Genomic DNA, 24568 nt, shown 5'->3' with positions numbered 1-24568 from the left:
TATTTAAAGCGTCATTGAATCATTGCAAGCGGAAACTGACTGATATTTTAGCATATATTTGGAAGTGAAATATTTTGTGTTGCCAAAAACGTATACTTTTGTTGCCAAAATCAAGGAATGCCAAATTCGAAATACCACTGTATCTGCAAAAACGTGTATTTTGAGTGCTTCAATAATTGCCTAGAGCAATGTGGAAGCAGTTCTTCGATGAACACCTCAATGGCGAAGTCGCAGAAGTAGGAGGAACGTAAATTAACCTAGGAGCCCCCATGGAAAATAGTTATGTCATAGCACGTGATCTCCAAGAAGTCAAATGAGAAATCGGGCTGCTGAAGACCACTAAAGCCGCTGGGAAGGACCGCCTACCGACAGAGCTTTATAAACATGGCGGAGAAACGCTAGCAAAGGCTCTACACTGGGTTATTTCGAAGATTTGGGAGGAGGAAAAGCTACCGGAGGAATGGATGGAAGGAGTGGTTTGTCCCATCTATAAAGAGGGTGATCGGCTAGACTGCTGCAACTATCGTGGTATTACGCTGGTAAACGCCGCCTTCAAGGTACTCTCCCAGATCCTGTTACGCCGGTTGTCACCGATAGCACAAGGTTTCGTAGGGAATTATCAGGCGGGTTTCATGGGGTCTCGCGCAACTACGGACCAAATTTTTACTATCCGACACAGAGATGCCAGAAGTGAAGACATGTCTTCATTTTGAAGACATTTTTGTTACAAAAAAGTGAAATGTCTTCACTTGAAGACATGTGAAGACATGTCTTCACCATGCAATTTAAATGGGCGGAAAGCCGAAAGCAGACAAATGAAGACATTTTTCCTTGACTCGTGAAGACTTTTCAAAAAATCACCTGGCATCTCTGATCCGACAGATCTTGCAGAAATGTCGAGAGTACAACGTGCCCACGCATCACGTCTTTATTGATTTCAAAGCAGCATACGATACAGTCGATCGAGACAAGCTATGGCAGATAATGCACAGACACGGTTTTCTGGACAAACCGACGCGACTAATCAGAGCTATATTGGATCGAGTGATGTGTTTCGTACGCATCTCTGGGACACTCTCAAGCCCCTTCGAGACGCGACGAGCGTTGAGACAAGGTGACGGTTTATCCTGCATGCTGTTCAACATCGCTTCAACATCGGGGATCCGACGAGCGGGCATCGAAACTTCTAGGCTTTGCAGATGACTTCGATATCATAGCCAGGAACTTTGCGACGGCAGAGGCAATCTACGACAGATTGAAAGCGGAGTCTAGGAGAATTGGGCTAAAAATAAATGCGTCGAAGACCAAATACATGAAAGGAAGAGGCTCAAGCGGTAGGGGAGTTCGTGTATTTGGGATCGTTGGTGACCGCGGACAACAACACTAGTAAGGAGACCCAGCGGCGCATCCACGCGGGAAATCGGACCTACTTTGCCCTTCGTAAAATGCTACGACCAGGATGCATACGCCGCCGCACAAAACTAATAATGTACAAAACCCTTATTAGACCGGTAGTTCTTTATGGACTGGAAGCCGTGACGCTGCTTACGGAGGACATACGCGCCCTAGCCGTGTTCGAGCGGAAAGTGCTGCGGACGATATTTGGCGGAGTACAAACTGAAAGCGGAGAGTGGCGGAGGCGTATGAATCACCAGCTACAGGCACTGCTTGGGAAGACTCCCGTCGTACATCAAGCGAAAGTTAGCAGGCTACGGTGGGCCGTACACGTCGTAAGGATGCCGGACGAAAATAGTCCTCTTCAACAACCCCATCGGCACCAGGAACAGGGGGCCCAACAACAAGAAGAAAATGTGTTCTTGTAAAATGCAACCAACAAAAGTTAAGAATGAAAGACCAATTTTTAAATTACTTTTTAAGAAAATACTCAATAATTTTGCACCGAATAGAGATAGAATCATTGTTTCTTCAGCAATTTTGCTTGCTTTTACATTTACTACAACTTTACCGAACAAAACATGTCTCTAACTACTAGCACAAAAAGGTTATTTACTTATTTTTATCACAGTAAGCCGTAACTAACTTTTAACTCTTCCAGATTATGGATGGTATTTATACGAACAAAAGTGCTAAAGACCCGAAATGCTAAAATGAAAGCAAAAAACGCTGGGAAAAAAGTTCCACTTTTCACCTTTTTGAACCACTGCGCACTGTACTATGCAACGAATTCGTCTTTGGAAAGGCCACAAGTGTAGAGAACCCAGCCGAAACCTCTAACATCATACAGTGGTTAGATTTCGGTCTCGTAAGCTGTACGAACGGATGCTGACGAAACGCGATGGATGTGTCTTGCTGACGATGAAACTTAGGATGAGAAAGCCGATTTCAATCAAATCCCGGGGATCACATTCTGCAGACTTCTGCTCGTTGTAAGCTTTGTTTTCGCAGATAAGTTCGCGAAAGAAAGTTATGATTGGGCAAGGGATCTGTTGCGCTGGCAAGACAACCAATGTATTTTGTAACGGATAAGATTATGCATTTGAAAGTATACAGAAGTGAGTGTCACAACAAACAGATTTAACCCATAGGATTAAGTCTCATGACGGTCCAGTTACGTTTCGGGCAGATTTAGCCAATTGCCATTACAGTAAGGGTGTGCTACAATGGTACAACGATAATGCAATTCAGTTCATCGCAAAAGAGTTGAGTCTACTAAATTATTCCTAGATCTGTTCAATAAAGAAGTATTGTGTGATAACGAAACGGAAGCTGCGGATGAAGGGAGTAGTCACCAGCAAAATTGGTCGGATGAAGAATTCGAAGAACCGGTTGGTCATGACCGTGACTGAAAAAGTTGTGTACCGCCCGATAAGTGGTATCAACAACAGTAAAGTGAAAGAATTTCTTCGAAATATCGATAAATGGTTTGTTTCAGTTTTAGCATTAACATGATTACCTTTGTTTCATCGTTCGCTTCGATTGAAAGACCGGTTAACAAACAGTACGCATTCGAAACTGCCCCATTATTAAATGATCTAAGCCTTATTACTATTAAATTACTATCACAATGAAACATTATTTGTATTTTTTCCCTAGCAGGGTTTCAACAAATCACGAAATTTGAAACATCGCACTCAAAGCTAATGAAAATGAGCAACGACCGGATTTAAAATGCAGGTGCCGTCACGAAATTATTTTATATTAATCATTTTCTCTCTGTTAACGCTCTAAACATGCTACAAAAAGAAAATAGATCGCGAAAGATTGAAAACCAGTGCAGACTACTAGACAGTGGCGTGCAAAATTATGCTTGCAGTGGGAAAGTATATTGTTGCATTCATTGCAACCAACGATGCAATTCGCTTAGCAAGATTAAACTTAGAATGAAAAGTTCTTGCTCTACCGTGGGTATTCTTTTAAAGCCGCTTGTGGAATTTCTCCAAGAAAAAACAAACAACAATAACAGGGTGTCTAGCCTCGGAAAGGAATGGAGTCAGTTGTAAAAGTATACTTTAAATTAAATGGTTGAGTTTATTTTATTTTCGCTGTTCAACAAACAACATTTTCCCATCTGCATCCGGTGGTGACTGTTATACTTTATACTTCGGATGTTACAAACGTACCGGCCAGCAGCCGGATTACCGAAATAGATTCTCTCGTCGCAGTTAGTCAGTCAGTCTAATAACATGGTGGGAGTTGACATTTCACCAGCACAACAGTTGGTGTTGCAAAAAGAAAAATCATATTACATACCTGGTAGGTACCATTTCGGCTGTTCATTTTAATAACTAAAATTAACAGCAATTTAGATCGCAATTGAATCATATCTCAAAGTTGTTTCTTTCTCAGTGTTGTACTAAGAAAGTAAACAAAGTACATACAGCTGTACGGTGCCGCACCGCCGCCGACATTGCTCCGGTTATGCAAGTTGTTATTCATTCATACGACGACTGTGGGCCTGCTGCGCCACCATTTCACTTTGCCATCAACCTACAAATCGTCCGGACGTGTTCTTTTCATCAGCAACCGGGCCAGCAGCACGTCCGAGCTTTAATCACCAGCACCACCGTGTCGCTCGTTTGGGGTTCCATAAATATACCAGTGGTGGGTAATCAACTTTTTGCACGCATAAACAGTCAGGAGAAATTTTGGACCTCCCTCGGCCGGCTGTGTTGTACAGCATTAAGCAACTGCAGTGCACCTTTTTCTCCACTGACTGTCCCGGCCCGTACGTAATTGAACGTTGGCCAAAGGTCGCCCTTCTCGGTGTGGATCACGGTAATACCTCGCCCGAAGACAAGGCAAGACAAGGAAAGGCATCGAACTGCGCGCCATCAACGTCTTCAATTTCATCCGGGTTGTAAATCATTCTCAGCGAGAAAAATCGGTCCCATAAACAACCGAATGCTCATTTTGCTCCAGTAAGACATGTTTTCCTTTCTTCGAACATAAATGACAAAATACGACGATTCTCACGGTTCAAAAGAAAGCGTCAAATTGGACACCCGCATTTACTAGATTAATTTTCATGCTTTCATAAGCATAAAACGTTCAGGTGCTGGGCACTGCACTACTGGGCAGTTACAGCAGCTCGGATTTTCTTGAATAACTCACTTGCTTATGCGGAGCTCAAATACATTATTATCCAAGTTAGTTAGAACTAGGCTTGGTACCATGGCATGTGGTCATTTTATTTGATTATGAGGTTTCAAACCTTGCGGTAAACCCTTCATTTGATTACGAGGTATGTTTCACTTTCATTTGCCACCGTTGCTTGACTTCTCAGAAATCGTATCGTAATCTGCATCTTCTTCGTTGGCGGCTCTGCTGCTCACCCGAAAATTTCACCGCTGGCGGTGAACGTGTACAATTCGTTATCTTCGACACGCAGTGTGGCAGCCAACATCGTGGCATGTCAAACCCAAATTAAAGTTCCACGGTACTACAACGGTCATGATCACAATCGAAAAACGAAAGAAAAGTGAACTCTACCCATGAGAGAAGCCTGCTGCTGGCTGGTCCCGGACGAAAATTACAACCACGAAACGGAACTATGTAGGTACATACATTTTGGCAAAGCCCGACCTTGCCTGTGTACCTTTTTCGATATCCGGTTCAAGTTAAATATCACGTTCACTTCTGTTTTTAGTTTCGTGTCATTCCCTGCTTTCAGGTCTGTGTTGACCCTAAAACGCACCAGGAGGATAAGGGCCGATCAAGATCGGGTTAACTACCGTCGGTCTCCGCTGCCTACTCGTTCGAAGGCTCGTTCGAAAAGGAACACGCCAAGAACCTGGTGCTAAAATTACTTTGAGACACGTTTGCTGTGCGATTTTTTTTGTTCTTTTCTGAGATCACTCCGTGGGGTGGGTCATGCTGTCACCGGTTGTTAATTATGTGGAACAATGCGTTCGGTACGTGCCGATACGGCCGATCGAATTCCGTGTGGTTGAGCATTTGCTCGGACGTTGGCGTCACGCACAAATGGTCGGCCAGCATGGTGGGAACGAAATCGTTGGAATCGTTACATATCGCTGGTTGGTAACTGATGCTAGCAGAATAAATGCGATTTTAAGCCGGTGATAAGATCGGTTGGTCGGTCTACTGTTTCAAAATATGCACGTTAAGCTTTAAATGGTAATGCAGCATTCGCTGAATGTAGGCTGGTTGGTGATTACCCAATTAAAAAAGCACATTACAAAACTGAGTAAAGTAAAGAAGAATATTAAACTAATTTTGGGACTTTCCACGTCACAATTGAATAAGTTATGCAAATATGGTACACGTATGAGTGCATAGTATCTCGTATGAATACCTTAATACGAGCATAATTGAGCCATTTTAGTATTTATGCATGAAAATTTAATAGCCTTTAATATCACAATACAAGAAGTACAACCGGTAATTTCTTACTTTAGTTTTCAGAAGGTTGCATCAACCCTTTTACATGGCTGATGCCACCATCTGAAAACTAAAGCCAGATTTTTACGTAATATGGGTATGAAATGAGGAGAATCACATGGAAGTAGCGTCTAATATAGCTCTGTCTTTCTCAAGTCCCCACCTAACGTCACCTCTTAAATCTATATCAAACGATAGCGATTGACGGCTATACCTGGAAATGTCTCATGTATACCTACTGGAGCAGCTAAGCTACATAAAAAACATAACATAACAGTACCTGAGCGCCTGTTCTCCGGGTGAGGAGCGGCTCAAACAGCGTCTGTCTCGGAGCGAGCAGCCGAATATGAATATGTTCGGAAAGCAAAAGCAACGAGTTAACCGTTGAAGGCTCGTAAATGACCACCCAAGTAATACGCTTGTACCAACTGTAATTGAAATAACTTATTTATGACTTGTATTAGTCATCTAGCAATCACTTGAACTATTCTATAACAACTGTATTTCTAGGATGTATATGTGTTGAGAATTAAGGGCAAATTGCTCAACTACAGCCTAATCATCGTTTACGTACCGACAAATGATATATATGATGATGCTTAGGACGAATTCCTGTGGACGAGAACCTCTGGAGAGTGCCCAAAACAAGGCATGAAAATCATCATAGGAGAATAAAATGCGTAGATCGAGAGGGAGGAGTTCTTCCATCCTATCATTGCACTGTGGTCCAGAAAGTCAAATTAGGTGGAATAAATTGTTTGCTCAGTAGTCGTAGATTTTAGACTATTCACGTGTTAGCAACAAAATTTTGATTTAAGATGCCCCTTTCTTTGGCATGTGCTATTTTAGGGTCACCCTGAAATTAACCAAGATCCAGAAATTATCTTCAAAACGAAAGATAGAACGTGACTCACTTCATTAATTTTATAGCTTGAAGTATTTTGAGTAATATTGCAGAAGACGAAATCCCTCTATCTCAAACCGTTTCCATATTAGGGTGTTTTTCCTGAATCAAGTTAGGGTGACTGCTATTTTGCGATTTTTTTCTCCATAACTTTTTTGATTTTGCATTTCTCGCAAAACACTTCTTCTGATGACTTTTGAGGCTCAATAAGATGCAACTTTTGGCGAAAAAAGAAACTTACCTATGAACCACAGAGGCGCTGGACAAAACGAGTCTGCATAAGCCCCATTATTAATGTAGTGACATGGGTTGGGCTATTTTTAGACACAAATTGTGCCTCTTCCTACACCTACTGTAGAAACCACCGACCGAGAAGTTTAATCTAACTTTATGTTTACTGGCGGGACGACGACACTATGTAAGACCTTGCGACTTACAAGATACTGCGTGTGAACGCTGCTCGTCTGCCAACGTGTCAGCCGCGGTTCTCAGCGCGGGGTTTCGGGGGAAGGCCCCGTTACTGTGAAAATTTGACCATTTCATAGGTACACGGGTACCAGCGAGTCACATGCTCTGGCGGATGTTGTGGGTTCGAATCCGGTTATAATCTCAGATTATAGCTTAGTTCGACCCATGCACCTTCCAGCATTGGACAAAAGGTAGGAGTCACAACGACAACTTGTTAAGCGTAGTTACCTATTACCTCCCCCCCCCTTCCTTTCCACACCCCACTAGCGGGGCAAAAGTGCGAAGCTAGAATCCACGAAATTAGCCCGGCAGTAGCTAACAAATCTTTCATTTCTAGTATCTGTAGTATAGTGCCTAAAGCTGTATATAATTAGCTATACATTTTTGCCCCGTCCATGAATCGAACTTTTACCCCGCTAGGCGCTTGACGGGGTTAGATTAAATTACGGAAAAGCGAAATATATTTTGTAAATTATTTTCGCCGTATATTCAAAACAGATGTGTGAGTAATGTAAAACGCTGCTACAAATATTCAACAAGTAGAATCCTCCTGTTGATATCGTATTTGTCGTTACGTTACGTAAATTACATCAAAACCACCCTAAAATAACATTTGCACATAACTCAGCCACTATGCTTCATAGGCAACCAAAGTTTACGTTAGATTCAAGCTGTCAAAGTAGCCATCCATCCATGCCAATGTAGAAAATTTATTCGGAATGTGCACCGATAAATCATTGAATCGCACTTTTACCCCTCCTTACGCCTGACCGCATTTCTAGGTCATGACTAAAATCACGAGGTTTGGTCAAACAGTTCTAATTTCCATAATAGACTATAAAGGTCTGAAAAAGCATAGTAAAAATAACGAATCCAACAGTCGACATGGTAAAAAGTTAAACAACTGGTTTTCCCAAATTACAAATTTTCGATGGCGCGTTAATATTATTCAAGTTTTATACTATAATGCACGATAAAATTTAAAGCGCGCATACTGCACAACTGCGGAAACAACTGCACAACTGCTGAAAATTTATTATTTATTTTAGCGAATGTTCTATTATGATGGGAAGGCAGTTTTATAACGGTCATCACAAATCTCTAGTGGAGCTCATAGTGTGATTAACGGTCTTATGAATTTGAAAAGTAAACTAAAATTGCTGCCAGGGTCTCGGCGTGTGTAAGATTTGCGCAAAGCAGTCGAATACGACGCCTCGCCCTGAGAGGACGCTACGTTGCAACATCCAGCGGTTAGCGGTAGATGGCGTGGCAGTGGAATACGCTAGAAAACTCGATCAACGTATCGCAGAACAGCAAGAAAAAAAAATTTGGCAATACTGCTAGAAAGGACGGTATCGCAGCTGAAGTTCTAAAATCGGAAGCGAGCGGCTGTCAAAGCAATCCACCGGATCACTGTCAGAATCTGAAAGGAGGAGCAAATGCCGGAGGAATTGTTGGATGGCCTCATTTGTCCTATTTTTTAAAAAAGTGCATTGACTTGAATGTAAAAACTGTCGAGGCATTACATTGCTAAATTCTGCCTATCCAGCTTTTTACGATCGATAATGGCGGACAGTATAGTCTGTGTTCGTAATATTTGAACAACATGTTTGACATTTATAAATCTTCACGATGTGTGTTGCTGTTTAAAATATTAAGGGGGCATAGTACTTTTTTAATTTAAAAAAATCGAAATTTTTTTATTGATTATTTCGAAAGATTAACGTTTTGACCATATGTGTTTCAAGTCATTTCGATGAATTCCAAAAATTGGCAAAGTTACAGCTATACCGCGCATGTCTGGAGCGATTACACAGCGAATAAAAACTTCAACGTCGTTTTTCTCGAAACCAGGTTTTGAAAGTCGGTACCATAAATATCTCAAGAACGGCTCAAGCAATTCTCATGATTCTTTTTTTGTTTCAAAACCAACAAAATTATCTAGTGTTTGACCCATCCTTTTTTCGATATTACAATTTTTGTATTTTTTAGAAATGTTTAAAGTCAATTTTTTCGACTAAAAACCTTACTTTTATGTTTGAATGTCCGCCATTTTGTTATGTGTTCGAATTTAAAGAAAAGGATGGGTCAAACACGAGATAATTTAATTTACTTTCATGTCGTTTTGGAGTTTTTCAATTCGGATAAGCCCACCAGCGCCAATCCATGGTACCGCAAATCATGTTTTTTTCGAATGATCATGTTCAAGGAGCCGCGGGGGAGAGGGGAAGGTTCACATATGCAAGCAAAATTGTAAATATTAGTATAAAATGCAATGTTTAGAATGTAAAAAACCCGAATCGATTCGCTTTTCGCGTTATCGAGAAAAAAATATTTGAAATTAGGCAAACAATATGGTGATAAAAGTACTATGCCCCCTTAACTTTTTATCCTTTGCTCTACGAACACTAACTGATGTTAAATTTTTCGCACTCGAAGAGCAATCAATTATACGTGTTTTCATAGTGACCCACCAGAACAAGCTGCCCGCTCCTGCATTGAATGTGCAGAAAAGAAATATTCTATACCGCCCTACTCTACCCTACTCCATGGATCGTAAAAAGCTGGGAAAGGTGCTCTCCCGTATCCTATTCTGTAGCCTGAGAGCCATTTCTCAGGCTCCCTCTCCGAAATCGAACCCTGATTCCCCGTTACCCGTTTGAAACCATGGTAGTCCTCTATACTACCATCAATAATTCATAGGGTAGATATTTTAAAGATCTTTCATCGGTGCGAGACCATACGATCAACAAAATTATCCAGATTTCAACTCAACTCATCACGGAGGACGGTTGGTTTGACTAATAATTGAACAGGTTCCGCGAGGTTCCTAGATTTTCCACAGTTATCCAAGTAACTAGTTAAATGATCTTGTAAATTATAGCTGTTATACTGAGCCTTATGCAGTTTCACATTAAATTTGTTTGTACTTAGACATACATGCCTTAACCTTTGAGACAAGCGTATATTACTAGTAGGATCAACCAGAATGCGGCACAAAATATATTCCATTTTGCTTACCTCATATTGTTCCTATAGACTCACCCAGAAGGTTCGATTTGGCAGTAAATCGGCAGTATGTGATGTCCTGCAGTCCATGATCTAACAGAAATTGACTTACTCATCCCATTTACGTGGGAAACTGTCAACTGACACTCTCTGTGCCAGTTACACGCTACCGGCAACTTCCCAAATAATGGGTCATTAACACACATTACGCATTCAAGGCAAATCTTATGCTATAAATACCAGGATGCCATAGTTAGCAAAGTGCTTCGTCGGCGAGTACCAAGCTGGCTTTCGTGAGGGTCGCTTTACGACGGATCAGATGTTTACCCTGCAGTAATCTAATAATCTGTTTGTGGATTTAAGGCGGCGTACGATTCAGTCAAACCACATCAGCTGTGGTAGATAATGCTAGAACATGGTTTTCTGACGAAACTAGTTACGCTGATTCTTGTGAAGCTGGATGGGTCAAAATCATGCGTCAGAATAGCGTGTTAGACCTCAGCCGCTTTCGCGACGTAAGCTGGACTGAAACAAAGGTATACACTCTCTAACCTGATACTCAACATTACATTGAAATGTGCAATACGAAGAGCATACGGGGAAAGAAACGGGACTATCATCGCGAAATCTCACATGCTTCTTGGTTTTGCGGATGTCGTCAGTATCATCGGAATCAACCATTCGGAACAGTGAAAGAGGCCTTTAGACCTTTTAAATGGGAAGCAGGAGGTTAGATACTTACTATTGACGCCGAAACGAAGTATACTTCATTGCTGGCTGGGAGTCCATAGGGTCTTGAATACTTTCCCTTCCTGTGGCGCTTTACAGACTTGAATCATGACTTGAATACTTAGGGGTTTTGAGCGTAAAATTCTGCGTATGGATCGCAGTTGGAGGTGAAATGGAAACTTGAGTGTGACGCAGATTCATGAACCACGTACCACGTACCAAGTATACAAATATGCTGACATAGCGACGGTAGTACAAGGTAGCGGTGGGCTGGGCACGTGGCCAGATTGTCTGACGAAAGAGTAGCCAAAACTATTTTCTGCAGAGAACCAGAAAGAGGTCGTAGACTTCGGGATTGACCCCGCACCCAATGCGCTGTCTTCAACAAGAGCTTGATACCTTTATGGATTGATGCAACTTCAACTGCATTCTTGTAAATCCTAAAAAAATGCTCCATTATTCCTTCGCCCGTTATTCGTCAAGCTGTCATTTTTAGCAAACTACCTGCTACCGTAATCCAAAGTTTTGACCAGGTGAAGAATCTTAGTATTATTTTGAAGTTTGGGATTCATCTTCCGCGTTTTAGTTCAAAACACAGAAGAAGAATTGACTTGCTTTCTCTGTGTCGAATGTTATCTTCTCCGAAAAGCGAAAGGAGTTTTTCTTCTGCACTGCTTATTGCTGCTTTACGCTGCCTCCAAAAGAGCATCAATTTTGGTTCATTTTTTTTTCTGCCGGAGCACTACGGAATGTATGCTCACAAAAAGCACAGAGCAAATCGTGTCAAGCTGTCCGATTTTCTCTTCAGCCTGGGGTGAGTGTAGTCTCTAGGTCTAGGGCATAAATAAAAGATTAGCTCTGATTGTACTCTGGTTGTGCTTTTTTCTGCGCAAGATAAGAAAATCATTCGGGGGTAGAGCAAACGTTTGTGCAGCAAGGAAAAGCACTAAGTCACTGTAAGAAGCAGATTTCTCTGTCTCTTTATAATGAGATGAGCAAAATCTAGCCTCTGAGCGCCTCTGGTTTTTTCCTTGACAACTGGCGCGTAATAAACTCGCTTCTTAGTCAAAAATTAGTGTGGTCAGAATTTGGTAATATTAAAATATATAAAATGAGGCGATCCTAAGGACCACCACGTGCATCACCGTGCTATTTAAAAAAGAATTTAAATGAACAATGTTTGAAATTAACTCACTCTTACGAATGCAATTGCCAATTTAAAAATTCAAGACACCTATAATTTATACCGTAAAATTTCAAAGACTGGTCATGAAAAAGAAGATTGCAAGACGAATAAAAGCACGAAAGAACTGGCGGCAATTATAGGATTTTGCACGTAGGACTGCATAAATTCACCTTTACATTTTTATCCCAATAGATTTTAAAAGATCATTCGTTCTTGAACGTCTTAGTAAAAACAGTGAATAGTATTTGAAACAGACATGCAGCCAGCAAGCTGCAAGCAAAACAAATGTTTGCCAAAATAATAAGACAAACAAAAGAATCAAAACAACAAAAGGTGCATTTTTCTCAACTCTAAAACAACCTTGTGATGTGAACGTGTTTAACGATCAGAAAAATTCAACCTGAAATATTCGATATTGTTTCAGCCCCTGAATCGATACCGATAAAATGTTTACATTACCCGTTAATAGCGCTACTGATGAAATCATTTCTGATTCAACCGAGCGCACATCGAGCTGCTCTGGCCCGTGCGATTATTGGTAGGATGTTTATTGGATTCGAGATTAAAACTGCACCGATTTCCGCATCTCATCAACTGGCGGACCGCGCCAAGGACGGACGTCGAATTTCTAATCGTGCGCTATTAGTTTACCCAACTCGGCAGCATCCAGCCAGCGAGGAACGCTGCTGGTGAAGCTCTCGAACTTGCTTGCCAAACCGTAGGGCAGCCTGCCGTAGAACGACTCACCGCATGCACGGTGGCATTAAAACATAAGCACAGCTTGACCTAGTTAATAATTTACCAGTGCCGGCGCGTCGGACCGGATCGCGTCTCCTAAGTCCACGTGCAGCAGCAACCGATGATTCGTTGGAGTCGTTAATTTTAAGTTTTTGCTCGTTTTGGACGGCCGGTTGATCACTGATCTGCCGGTTTCGATGGGTTGAGGTAGTCTCTTGGCTAATATTTCGCAACTGCTGGAGATAGATATGTGGACAAAAAAGTGGCAATCCGTGTGCTGCGATGGGGTGGAGTGAAGAAACATTTGAATTTACAGCAAATCAATTAGTCTTACTGATAGAAGTGACAGAATTGGTCCAAAAGGATTTGAGGTTCAGATTTCGTCCAAAAGAAAATTCTGTCACTTTGACAGAAACGACAGAAACTAAAATTAACATGCAGAACACTCCGTTCCTGTTCAAGAAATTTGTTAGATCAATTTGTGCAATATAAAAGAATTTTGCGTTTCCGGATCAAAGTTTAGTTTAATTTCGCTGGCTGACCACCCTATTCGTTTGATCAGCAGACGCGATCATCTGCACAATTAAAACTTACATAACATTTCTAAACAAATGCCCAAGTCTAAGCCGATGTTGCAACGCAAATATTTTTCTTTCTGAATCACCTCTTTCCCTGCCACTCCGGAAAACACGGTACAGCAGCAGCAGCAGCAGCACATGGTGCTATACATGGTGGGGCGAAGGATGTAGACGAAGGTGTTCTATTTTCGGCTCATTCAACTCACACTTCACTCACCCAAACCCAACAACGTCGCATCAATGTACGGTACAGTGGCAGTACCCGGCAGGCAGTGTTTTTCGAAATAAAATCTCGCTGCTGGGATTCAGAAAAACAAATCACCCCGCCACACAAAACGATCGTTGAATGAGATTTAGTGTGGGTGAGTGGGAGTCGATAGCGATCACAAAAAAATGTGGCCCAGAGAGAAAATACCAGCTAGCTAGAGGGACCTGCTGCGACCTTCCACGTGAAGTTTGAAGTGTCACCCACCAAGCTGTAAACGTGTGCCATGTGCCAAGTGCACCTTGATGAAACAGATTGAATCACGTTTCGAGCTGGCACCAGGTTGCGGTTTTCCAAGATCAATGTGATCTCGATCAAGGTCATAACCGCCGTACGTCGCCGTCGCCGACCGGGCCAAGGGTTTCAATTGCTAGGAAATTTGTAATTACAATTGAACGACGGAACTTTAACAAAATTCTCCGTAGGTAACAGTCAGTGCAATCCAAAACGCAATGCAACGATCGAGTTTACTATCTGCGGCTTGCGGCTTCGGAACGATGCTAATCCATCCAGCGCCCGTGTTGGCACTTCTGGAATTGAAGGTGCAGCGTAAATTAATACTCGTCATGTGTAGTGAACGATTTTCTTGTTTCACACAGAGCTATCATAGCATATTTGCTACCGATCGCAATTTGACGCACCACGCAAATAGGCCAGTAATCTATGATATCGTCGAATGGTTTTCACAGCCGCCGGCGGCTTAAAAGAGTGGTGTCTTTTTTATATTTGATGATATAATCATGCTGCTAAGAGAAAATTTTACGAGTGTCGAAGCTCTTGCAACAACTGTATTATTTTTAATTTTTATTGGTTTTCTTTTTCTGTCTTCGAGGTCAAGAAAATTTGGTACGAGTGTTTAATATATTCATGAGGTTTTCACCAACTTAATATGACGTCAAAAAATTTGAATTAATCGTCTTCGTCATCGTTTCTGCTATTTTATGAATCTTGATATCGTCATTCGTGACAAGTTTTAAAATAACGCAGTTTTTGCACACGGTGCATATCCCCATGTGAAAAGGTAATGGAAACACAATGTTTATGTTTACCAGCTGAGAGTCGGGGGGAGCTCTTGCCGTAACAAGGATTCCTCTGCATTGTACTAGATCCTAGGCTACTCGGTTAATGGAAACAAATATGCCATTTTACAATGCCAGATGACAAAGTGCATATTTTAATATCAAAATTCCTGGGCTGTGAAAAATCTGTTTTGCAAACTTGGACAATTTTATGTTTGTCATTCAGAACCATTCAAGTCACAGTTGACAAACTTCGCATGAATCAAACTTGAATGTTAAACTATTGACACGTGTTCGCGGAATTCGTTGCTTAAAATTGTAAGGAACGTGCCACTTTAGCCACAAATACTGATGTGTACCATGTACCTCCAGTATTGATGAGCACCGTGAATTCGCGATTCGCCGCTGTTCTTAATGATTGAGATTTTGTTACTCGATCACCCGGAATGCTTTATGCAAGAATTTTGGCTTAAAACCATATAAAATAGAGCCCGTTCAAGAGTTGTAACCACCTCAGCGTCGATTTTTTTACAGATGAAAATGGTTGCCAGGTTATTGTCAATGAATCCAGCTATCGGTTGAAAATTACGGACATAATTGCCCCAAACCACGGGATTTGACTTGGCAGATAAATAGTTTCAACAAGACGGCGCTACATGCCAAACAGCATGCGAAACAATAGAGCACTTGCAGGGAGCTAGGCGAGAAATTAGTCTTTTGTTTTCGACTTGTAAGTTGGCCGCCTAGATTGTAATATTCGACATCTCTGGATCTTTTTGGTTGGGTTACTGACGGCGCTACCAGACTTTGCTGGAGAAAAATCTGCCAGTTTGACCATCTGTACCAAGTTACCAAGTACCAAGTTTGACCAAGCAAGGGTTATACACTCAAGTCACGCAAAGGATGCGTTCCGCGTAAATCAAAACCGCATAAAAAGCCACGTAAACTCCGAAAATCGCATAAAACCCGCATGAATTCCTAAATTCACATGAAAATAGACGCGTAAAAACAAATTGCGTAAAAGAAATCGCGTAAAAAGCGACTTCAGTGTAATTTCATTTCAAAGTTAAGAAGTCTGCGGTGCTCCAATTCCTTAAGGAGGAGTTACCAAAAACCCGACGCAGGAAGAAACCGAGTTACCTGCCTCAGCGTCGATTTTTTTTAACAGATGAAAATGGTCGCCAGGCTATCGTCAATGAATCTTGCTATCGGTTGAAAATTACGGACATATTTGCCCCAAATCAAGGGGTCCTGACTTGGCAAATAAATAGTTTCAACAAGACGGCGCTACATGCCACACAGCATGCGAAACAATAGAGCACTTGAAGGGAGCTTAACGATAAATTGGTCTTCCGTTTTGACTTGTAAATTGGCCGCCTAGTTCGTATAATTTGACATCTCTGGACTATTTTTGGTTGGATTATTGACAGCACTACCGGACGTTGCTAAAGAAAAATCCGCTAGTTTTATCATCTGTATTTTAATGCCCAAAAAAGGGTTATAATCTCATTTCAAAATTAAAAACGAACTGATAAATGCCAAATTAAGTGCATATTTCAAGAGCACGGGACGAATTAGCATTTTGACATGGAGATTAATTCTGCAAAAAGGGTGCTTCGAGAAGCTAATCGTCCAAAATCGTAAAGAAGTATTTAGAGGAGTTACCGAAAACCCGACGCAGGAAGGGATTAGCGGACCGGAAAACGAAGCTTATAACAGTTCACCTTCCAACATCAAATGTTACGTTTTATGTTCGTGATATTGCCAAAAATTCAAGCACCTAAAAGCGCTTCTTTTCGACTTTTCTTTTGACAACTTTTCATCATTTTTGTTCATTCATCATTGTTGTGTTTCCGACGCCTTTTCGTATCTGTTATGTTTTTGTCGTTTTTTGATCTCTGTTTTTAACATTTTCGATTATTTTTTTAGTAGTTTTTACAGCAGCCAATTTTTGCCGTGATTTTGTCGTCTTTCCTTCGTGTTTTTGTTTTTCATCGTACTTTATCATCGTATCGCCGTTTTCTAACGTTTTTTGTCATTTCCTAATCATCCTATTTGTTGTCAAAACCAGGGTTTAAAGAGCGATCGCAAGTTGACTGTGACTTCGTGAATGCGAACGCTTTCTGCTTTCAACGTGAGCTGCCAAAACGATCTTTTGACTGTTTTTTTAAGTAGTCAATCTGCCGCTTACGAGGCTGCAGCCTACAATCCATATGTGGTCTCTCAAGGGAGCCCAACAGTCGTTCTCCTGCTTTGCATTCATATTGAAGATTGTAAGCTGCAAACTGACTCCTGAACATCGTATGCTCCTGATGACGTATTTTTTCGTTTCTTTTTTTGTCTCCAAATCGGCCAAATTTGTCATCCGGAGTCACTCCGACGCAAGCCAAATGTTCGTTTGTGTCGGACGGTGTCCGACCGACTTCTTCCATGCACATGAGTGGTTGTTTTTGTAGTATTGAATCATACGAAAGCGCGGTTGCTTTCCGTTCAGCATCTTTGGCTCGAGCAGCACGTTTCTCACAGTCATGTGGAAGATTTGTGCCTGATTTGTTGCTTTGCGTTAGTGTGGTGACTGCCAATCAATTGACTGTTTGTCAGTCATTTGCTGCTCAAAACGGTAAAGAAAACTTGATCGAAACTAAAATGTAAAAAAGATCAGAACGCATTCGTTATGCTGTACAATCAAAGGTATGACTGAACGAAGTGTGGCGGTACTGTGCATAGCGTACGAACTCTAGCACAAAACAGACGCTATGAAATCGGATGAACGTTGGAGCTGACTACTGTAGAAACAAAGGATCGACAAAAACCCTGGTAAAGACAGCAAAAATGCAAATCCCTGTCACGACAGCTGTCAGCTGAAGCCGCCTCCGATAGTGGGGGTAATAGAGGAAGACAACAAATTTTGAAACAAAATTTAAACGGGACAACGCATGTATTTAATGCTGCGCAGTATGTCGAATGCAGCGTGTTGTTCCCCTCGTAAAAAATAAAACTATCAAATGTCAGAACTTTTCCCACCTTACGTGACCGATAGCACAAAAAAACGAACATCTTTCACTATCTATATCCTACATACAACAAATTTTCTGAAGCATAAAACCCTATGATATATGAGTCATTTCATCTCAAACGTACACAAAAATCGGAAAAATTTGATCCGACCATCAGCGATTTCAACCAAAGTTGGCATAATTGTTCATTCTGACCCTACAACAAATTTCCCAAAGTTTAATGCCGATTGATCAATTCCCCTAGCAGTGGCGCTACTTTCTTTTTTTCAGATTTTCAAAAAAAAGTCATTTTTCGAGTTCAAATATCTCTGAAACAGTTTGATGTGAAGGCATGGCAATATACTTTTTCTATACAATATACTTTGTAAAAATCAAACATTTTTGTGCAATTTAAAACGAAAAATTCGAATATCTCAAAATACCGCAATTTTATTTTCAAATAAATATGCTCAAAATGTTCACCAGAAAATTCTACATAAAAATCACTTAACGGGAAACTAGCAGCAATTGACTTTTCGTCGGACAGCTCAATTTCGGAAGCAGTTCTTGGGCCCAAAAGCGGGGTTCTGTTTGTAAAAATGTAAATACTGCATTCTTCTTGCAAATATGAACACAGCGAATATATTTTCATGAACAGAATTTTTGTTTCAAACAAAAAAACTGCTTTCGAATTTGGCAGAATCGATGACTAATAATTTCACCTTAACTAAAAAAACAATATTGGTAGTTTGGGAGATATGGCGTTTTGAATATCTGGTGCATGCGTAATTTTAATTGAATTGTTAGCGAAAGTATGTTTAAACACGTCTACCTGAAACTTCCCTACATTTTCAAGGCTAAAGGCTAAATAACGTATTTTAATGAAAAAAATGCATTTTCAACATAGAATCAGCATAATACTATTTGCTGTTCTGGATACTTTTACATATATTTAAAAAAAGTAACAAATCCGTACAAATTTTTATAGTTTTATTATTAAAGTGTGCTAGTTATTTGAGCGATATAATGCATTGTTATGTCGACTAATGTGGTATTTCACTCCCGTAATTATTCGAAAGTTCGAAGTAATTTCGAAACTTGAAAATGGCTTTATTAACACTTTATTGCACTATGGGAAAAACTAGTCTAAAAACGAACGACATTCAGAAATGGTCTACCAACTGATGAAATATAAGTGATCTTATGTAAAATTTTCCGACGAATCGCTTTAGCGGCGAAGACGCTTCATAATCGGTATAGCAATAATGTGGTTATTAATAAAAAATTCTCAACTCACAAACAGGGACGACTTGTAAATACACCATGTGTTTACTGTGATTTGATATCTGTGCTTGGGAAGTACGCCAGAAAAAAATGTTCTCGTCATCTCAAGTCACCAGGTCGAAGATTCTTTACGACGATTTAATCTAGGTCAATTTAATATCTCTGTTGGGCAAGTGTGTTACAGTTGTACTGTTTGGTTGAATTTGAATATGGTTCTTTATGTAAATATCTAGTAGATTTGACCTTGATTTTGTAAAATTGTTTCCAAAAGCTTTTTTTCACCAGCGCAGTACAGAAAAATAATAAAATTCCGATCTCATTGTTGTCCTACAGAAGGTTTGAAAGTATTACGCTTAAAAATTTATGCCGTGACAAATGGCAATCTTCTATATAATCTGTTTATTCTGGATCATACCACGTCAAGTGACCGAGAAAAAGTACAAACTTTAAAATATGACCCTCGAACACTTGACGTCGTGATTGTTATCTTAAATATTTTTCGTCGTGATTTTTTTATTTCATCGTATTTTGTCTCATCCGGTTTGTTGGCAAAATAACAAAAATGTTTGTTTTTACTGCTTTTCGGCGTAATTCCGTTATATTTCCGTCGTCATCTTTTCGTCGCCTTTTTTGCATGTTTTACCGCCTTCTTGGTACATTTAAACGTCTTTTTGTGTTTTTTGTCGCTGTGTTGATGTCGACTTTTCATCACATTTTTACGTTATTTCCATGATATTTTGTCGTCTTCCGTAGTCTACTTTTCATCCTATTTTCAGCAGCTGTCCATCACTTTCACATTGTCCATCACACTCGTGGTCATCCCACTAAAGAAATCATATTAGGAAATGTCAAAACGTGCAAAATAGTTCAAACCAAAACATTTCACCTCTTTTCCATACTTCCAACAAACATATCAGTATTGCTATGAATGTGGATATTACAATCAAAAAGCATATGCCTGAAAGTGAAGAATACCATGCTATCATATAACGGTGAAGAATTCTATCTGACGTCAAAGTTAAAAATACAAGTACGAATTGACAGCATGGAAGCCCTTTTGAATTCACTACTCATTAGAGTGAACTCTCTTTGGCTTTGTTATTCTGTTCTATTCTTACTCCAACTTACTTAGGAGAGAAACTCCAACAGAAGCTTTCATTTCGGCTCTACAGTTACAGTTTACAGATCATGTAGCATATGAATATGTAGCATATGAAATTTAAAGATCACGACTGGACTAGACTAGACTAGTCTAAACTAGACTGAACTAGACCAGACCAGACTAGACATAATATGCAAGACATACAAACGCCAAGCATAACGGATGGAAAGCGAAATACCCCCAGAAAAGGCTTAAATTCAAAACCGGAACGTCGAAAAGACTGAAAAGCCGGACAAAAAATAAAAATTAACATAATAAGTATTGCTTCAATGACGCTCTCTTACTTAATTTTTCGCCCTTTCCCCTTACATTTTGTCCCAATCTGTGTATATACTATAAACACTTTTGTTTCATTACTTTTTTCTACGGTTTCCTCCGTCGATTGTAACAAACTTCCGTTATAAAAAATACTGTTTTCCCTTCTCAATACTCATTTTTAACCACTCACTTCTCACCACTAACTCATAATGACTCACTACTATTACTTACTATTCACTGTTCATTGCTCATATAAATAATGGTGAAGATCAAAAGCGGCTCATCGTCTTACAAGCAAGACCAAATGCTTCATAGATGATTCAGAGGGAGACGGCAGCAAGCCACGTGTGTAACCGACGACCCGCCGCCTTCTGTTGTCGTACTTTACTTTTGGTTCACACTCATGTTTCTTTGGACATGCATACATTCGGCTTCGTGTCCATTCGGTCTTGGATATACTCGGCCTGACGTCCATTCGACCTCGCAACCATTTGGCATTGTGCTAATTCGACCTCACGTCACATGAATTCGGCCTCGCATCTAGACAGCCAACTCTAGTCGAGGCTAGACAACTGTTTACCGTCCATTTGGCTTAGCGTCCATTCGGACTGGTGTCCATTTGACAAGCTTACTGTGTCTAGCGTTTGTATGCCTAACGAAGTCTCATCTTCATATGTAGGGTAATGTCGTTATCGTCGGGCCACTGTTATGGTCGGGCCAGCACGATTTTTTCAGTTTTAGTAACTCGTGATACCTTTGTACAAGCATTGAAAAACTTCTTACTGTGACAGTTAACTTTTCACTATATTGTGAGTTTCAATCGTGTATTCAAAATACCCGTACTGAATTCACTGATTGAAACAATACAAAAAAAATTTTGCAGGTGCAGTTAACTTTTCTTCAAGGAATGATTCATGAAATGCAATTATCGGGATAAATATTGAAAATTTATTAAGTGTGTTGTGCTCTATTCGAAGGCTATTGAAAAATCCCATCCAGTTAGGTGTTTGGGTAGGGTAAGGGGGTAAATGCTACAAAAGCGCTTATTGTAAAGGTCGGGCCACTTCTGTAGCCATGGTTGGGCCACCATAATTTCAAGCACAGAAGCGCAATTTTCGCTAGAGAACGTCAGTCGCGGGAAATGTGATGAAATAAAGCCTAATTAGTACAATAAAAACCTAGATTGTTGTTGATTTTTCATTGCAGTAGTACACATCGGAAAACGCGATTGTAGTAAAATTGATTTTACAAGATTACCAAAAATTTCGCAAAGATGTTATTAAAAATAGGATATTTATACTTATATGGGCCGTTGCTCACGAAATTCATTCTTTTGATGTCTCTACATAGAATTTCAATACGTATTTCTTGGATTAAGAGTGGTGGCCCAACCTGTACAACGTGGCCCGAATATGACAACATTTTTTGTCTTCACGTAAATGCCTATAACTTTATTATTTTTTAAGCAATCAGTTCAAAATTTTCCAGAAGTGTAGCTTATTCGTAGACCTTTCCAACGATCTATTTAGATTTTAAAAATTCTTTTTAAAACGGAAGTTATGGGCGAATATCAAAAAGGCGGCCCAACCACGGCGACATTCCCCTACGGTTAAGCCAGCAATGATAGCGTTCGTGGGAATATTATCTCCGGCAACACAGGTCATTATTGTTGAGATTCTAGCCAAAGTGCCCGAAAAAGTGTGGCAAAACTGAATAATTTGCATAGACCATGCGCGGTCCAAAAAGAAAATGGCAGACACCAATTTATCAGTTCAAATGAAAGTTTCAAACACTTTTTGTAATTTTCGTTTCCTAAATAAAATGGCAGTTCAAGGCAGATTTCATGTAAACATTTCCTTTGCCTATTACTGATAAAATTTCATACAGTGTGGGAGTTCAGTAGGAGTTTTCCTGATCAATACACAATCCAAAAAAAAAAATCAAAAACCCCATATGCCATTCTGAAAATAAACTTCCAATCTACATGGAGCAATTTGTTTAATTTGTGCTCTTGCCATAGTCATAACAATCAATTGTTACTTCCACAGTCCACACCTATTGAGTCAGTAGATTGGAAAAAGTAGCAAGCGAAAAAAAAAACAAGAATACACCACAACACCCATCAGGATGAAGCTACTTCCCATATACTGCCCATGGATGCATAGTTGACGTAAAAACCAAAATGACCAAAATGTACTTTTTCGGTCCTACGCACTCTTAACTATGTTGTTCATATGCCCAATACTCAAACAACATATGTTTGTTCGAAAATATTCGAGAAATTTAGGAAAATTGAGCTACTCTGCTATTGGTTTCACGTAATGCTAATGGTTGACGTAATTCCCTGCATAATCAATCAGCATAGCAACCTATTTGTTTTTGTAGCTTTACGCCAAGTTATGTGAATAATCGTTCAAAAAAACAGTCTGTTTATTTGCATAAACTGGCGTTCGCATTTTTTTAAACACAATAAATGATAAATGAATCATAAAACCCCATGAGTCCTGTTTTGAATAATAAACTCTACTAAATTGACAGATTGTTCGATTGAAAAAGTTTTTAGCAAAGATTATATGGCTTTAAACGTTTTTCACGATAAAAATGCGTTTTCTCAACAATCATGGTGCTGGTCGTTACGTCGACTATGCATCCATGGGCAGTATAGGCCCACACTTTTCGGCCCAAAATGCAAACACAGACAGAAAGGGCAATAAATTTTGTTCGGCAAAATGTTTGCTTTCCTGCCTGCTTGCTTGCCTGCCTGCCTGCTAGGCAGAAAATTATGAATGAATTGAAAAGGTTCGATCACGCCGGGGCCGCGATCGAACAAGGAAATATGGACCATCCGCACACATACACACATACATGGTCACACGAAGGGTATAGATTTGGAGCCGCCGTTTTGAACACCCCCTGGGGACGGAACTCGACCAGCATGAGATCACTACCAGGGTTGCCACATGCACAGATTATTCTGTGTTTAACAGATATTTGAAAGAAATCGCCTGTACAGAATCTGTATGCACAGAATACAGATTTTCGCCAATTACACAGATTAAACAGATTTTTGAGCTTTTACAATAAGAGTGAAAGAGACGCATATAGTCCGCAAAATGACTCTCCGTCTCTTTCACTCTCATTGTTTTGCATTGGGCAGATTTTTGCACAGATATTTTTCCTCGCTGTACAGATGGCCAGATTTTTCCAACAAAAAACACAGAATTATATGTGGCATCCCTGATCACTACACTACTCGAATATGAAGTGGCACGTCATGTTCTGCAAATTATGCGGGGTGATAAAAGTGAAAACAAACGTAATACTGTTGATGAGCAAGACAGCCAACAACAGCAGTCAGAGCAACAATGTTTCTCCTTTAGATCGAATTTAGTGCCAAATCTTTATTGGGATTTTATTTTTATGCCAATTTAACGATGATGATGATGATAATGAAGGTTGAAGCAATGATGACGATTGAAATTTTGCAGATCGTCGAGAACGATCGAGTGATGTCGATGACCAATCAATTTGGCTTCTACAGAGGGGAAGTAATTTAAGGTTACTCGAATCGATAACCGGTTGGGAGCTTACCTGTGTTTGTTTAAATGCTGCTACAATAATGGTACAATGGGGAAGATCTGCAATAAAGAGAACAAAAATAAGAAGCCCGATCAGTTACTTGCTAGCTTATAGTAGTTGAAAACTTTAAATAGTGTTAGTTGAACATTGCTATGTAAGAAATTATTTTTAAACCATCCGCTGCTGTTGCACGTTTCTGGCTTTAGTCACGAAATTCTCAGCCCAAATGATTACTACATAAACAACGAGTCGTGTCACTCATTACGCAAACTGTCCCAGGTATTCTCTAGGTCAACGGCGATGCCATCTGCTGCCACCGTTGCGTATGACCACATGCCGAGACAAACGCACGCCCCATTAGAGGGCGCCTGCCGTATCGAATGAGATCAAGATCAGGTGCTATTTTTATCGTACCGCGACAGTATGTGTGTGCTTCGTGTGTCGTGCCCTCAGAAATATTTTCTTCGGGGCGTGACGAGCATCGGCATGTCAACCCTTTAGCTTATTATTATTCGGCAAGAATCGTACGGAAAA

General features: G+C 40.2%; 1 protein-coding gene across 1 annotated transcript in view; it reads right to left on the bottom strand.

Annotated features, from left to right (window-relative positions):
* LOC128738194 (PDZ and LIM domain protein Zasp) overlaps positions 1-24568 on the bottom strand; it is a 195230-nt gene that overhangs the window by 125425 nt on the left and 45237 nt on the right. Inside the window, exon 2 of the mRNA XM_053833137.1 lies at positions 24047-24093. The gene's annotated coding sequence lies outside the window, so the exon portion shown is untranslated. The remainder of the gene's footprint in view (positions 1-24046; positions 24094-24568) is intronic.

Source organism: Sabethes cyaneus, chromosome 2, assembly GCF_943734655.1.
Source record: "Sabethes cyaneus chromosome 2, idSabCyanKW18_F2, whole genome shotgun sequence".
In the NCBI taxonomy this organism is placed as follows: Eukaryota; Metazoa; Arthropoda; class Insecta; order Diptera; family Culicidae; genus Sabethes; species Sabethes cyaneus.
The sequence above is the reverse complement of the archived record's forward strand: the minus strand, read 5'-3'. Positions and strand labels throughout refer to the sequence as shown.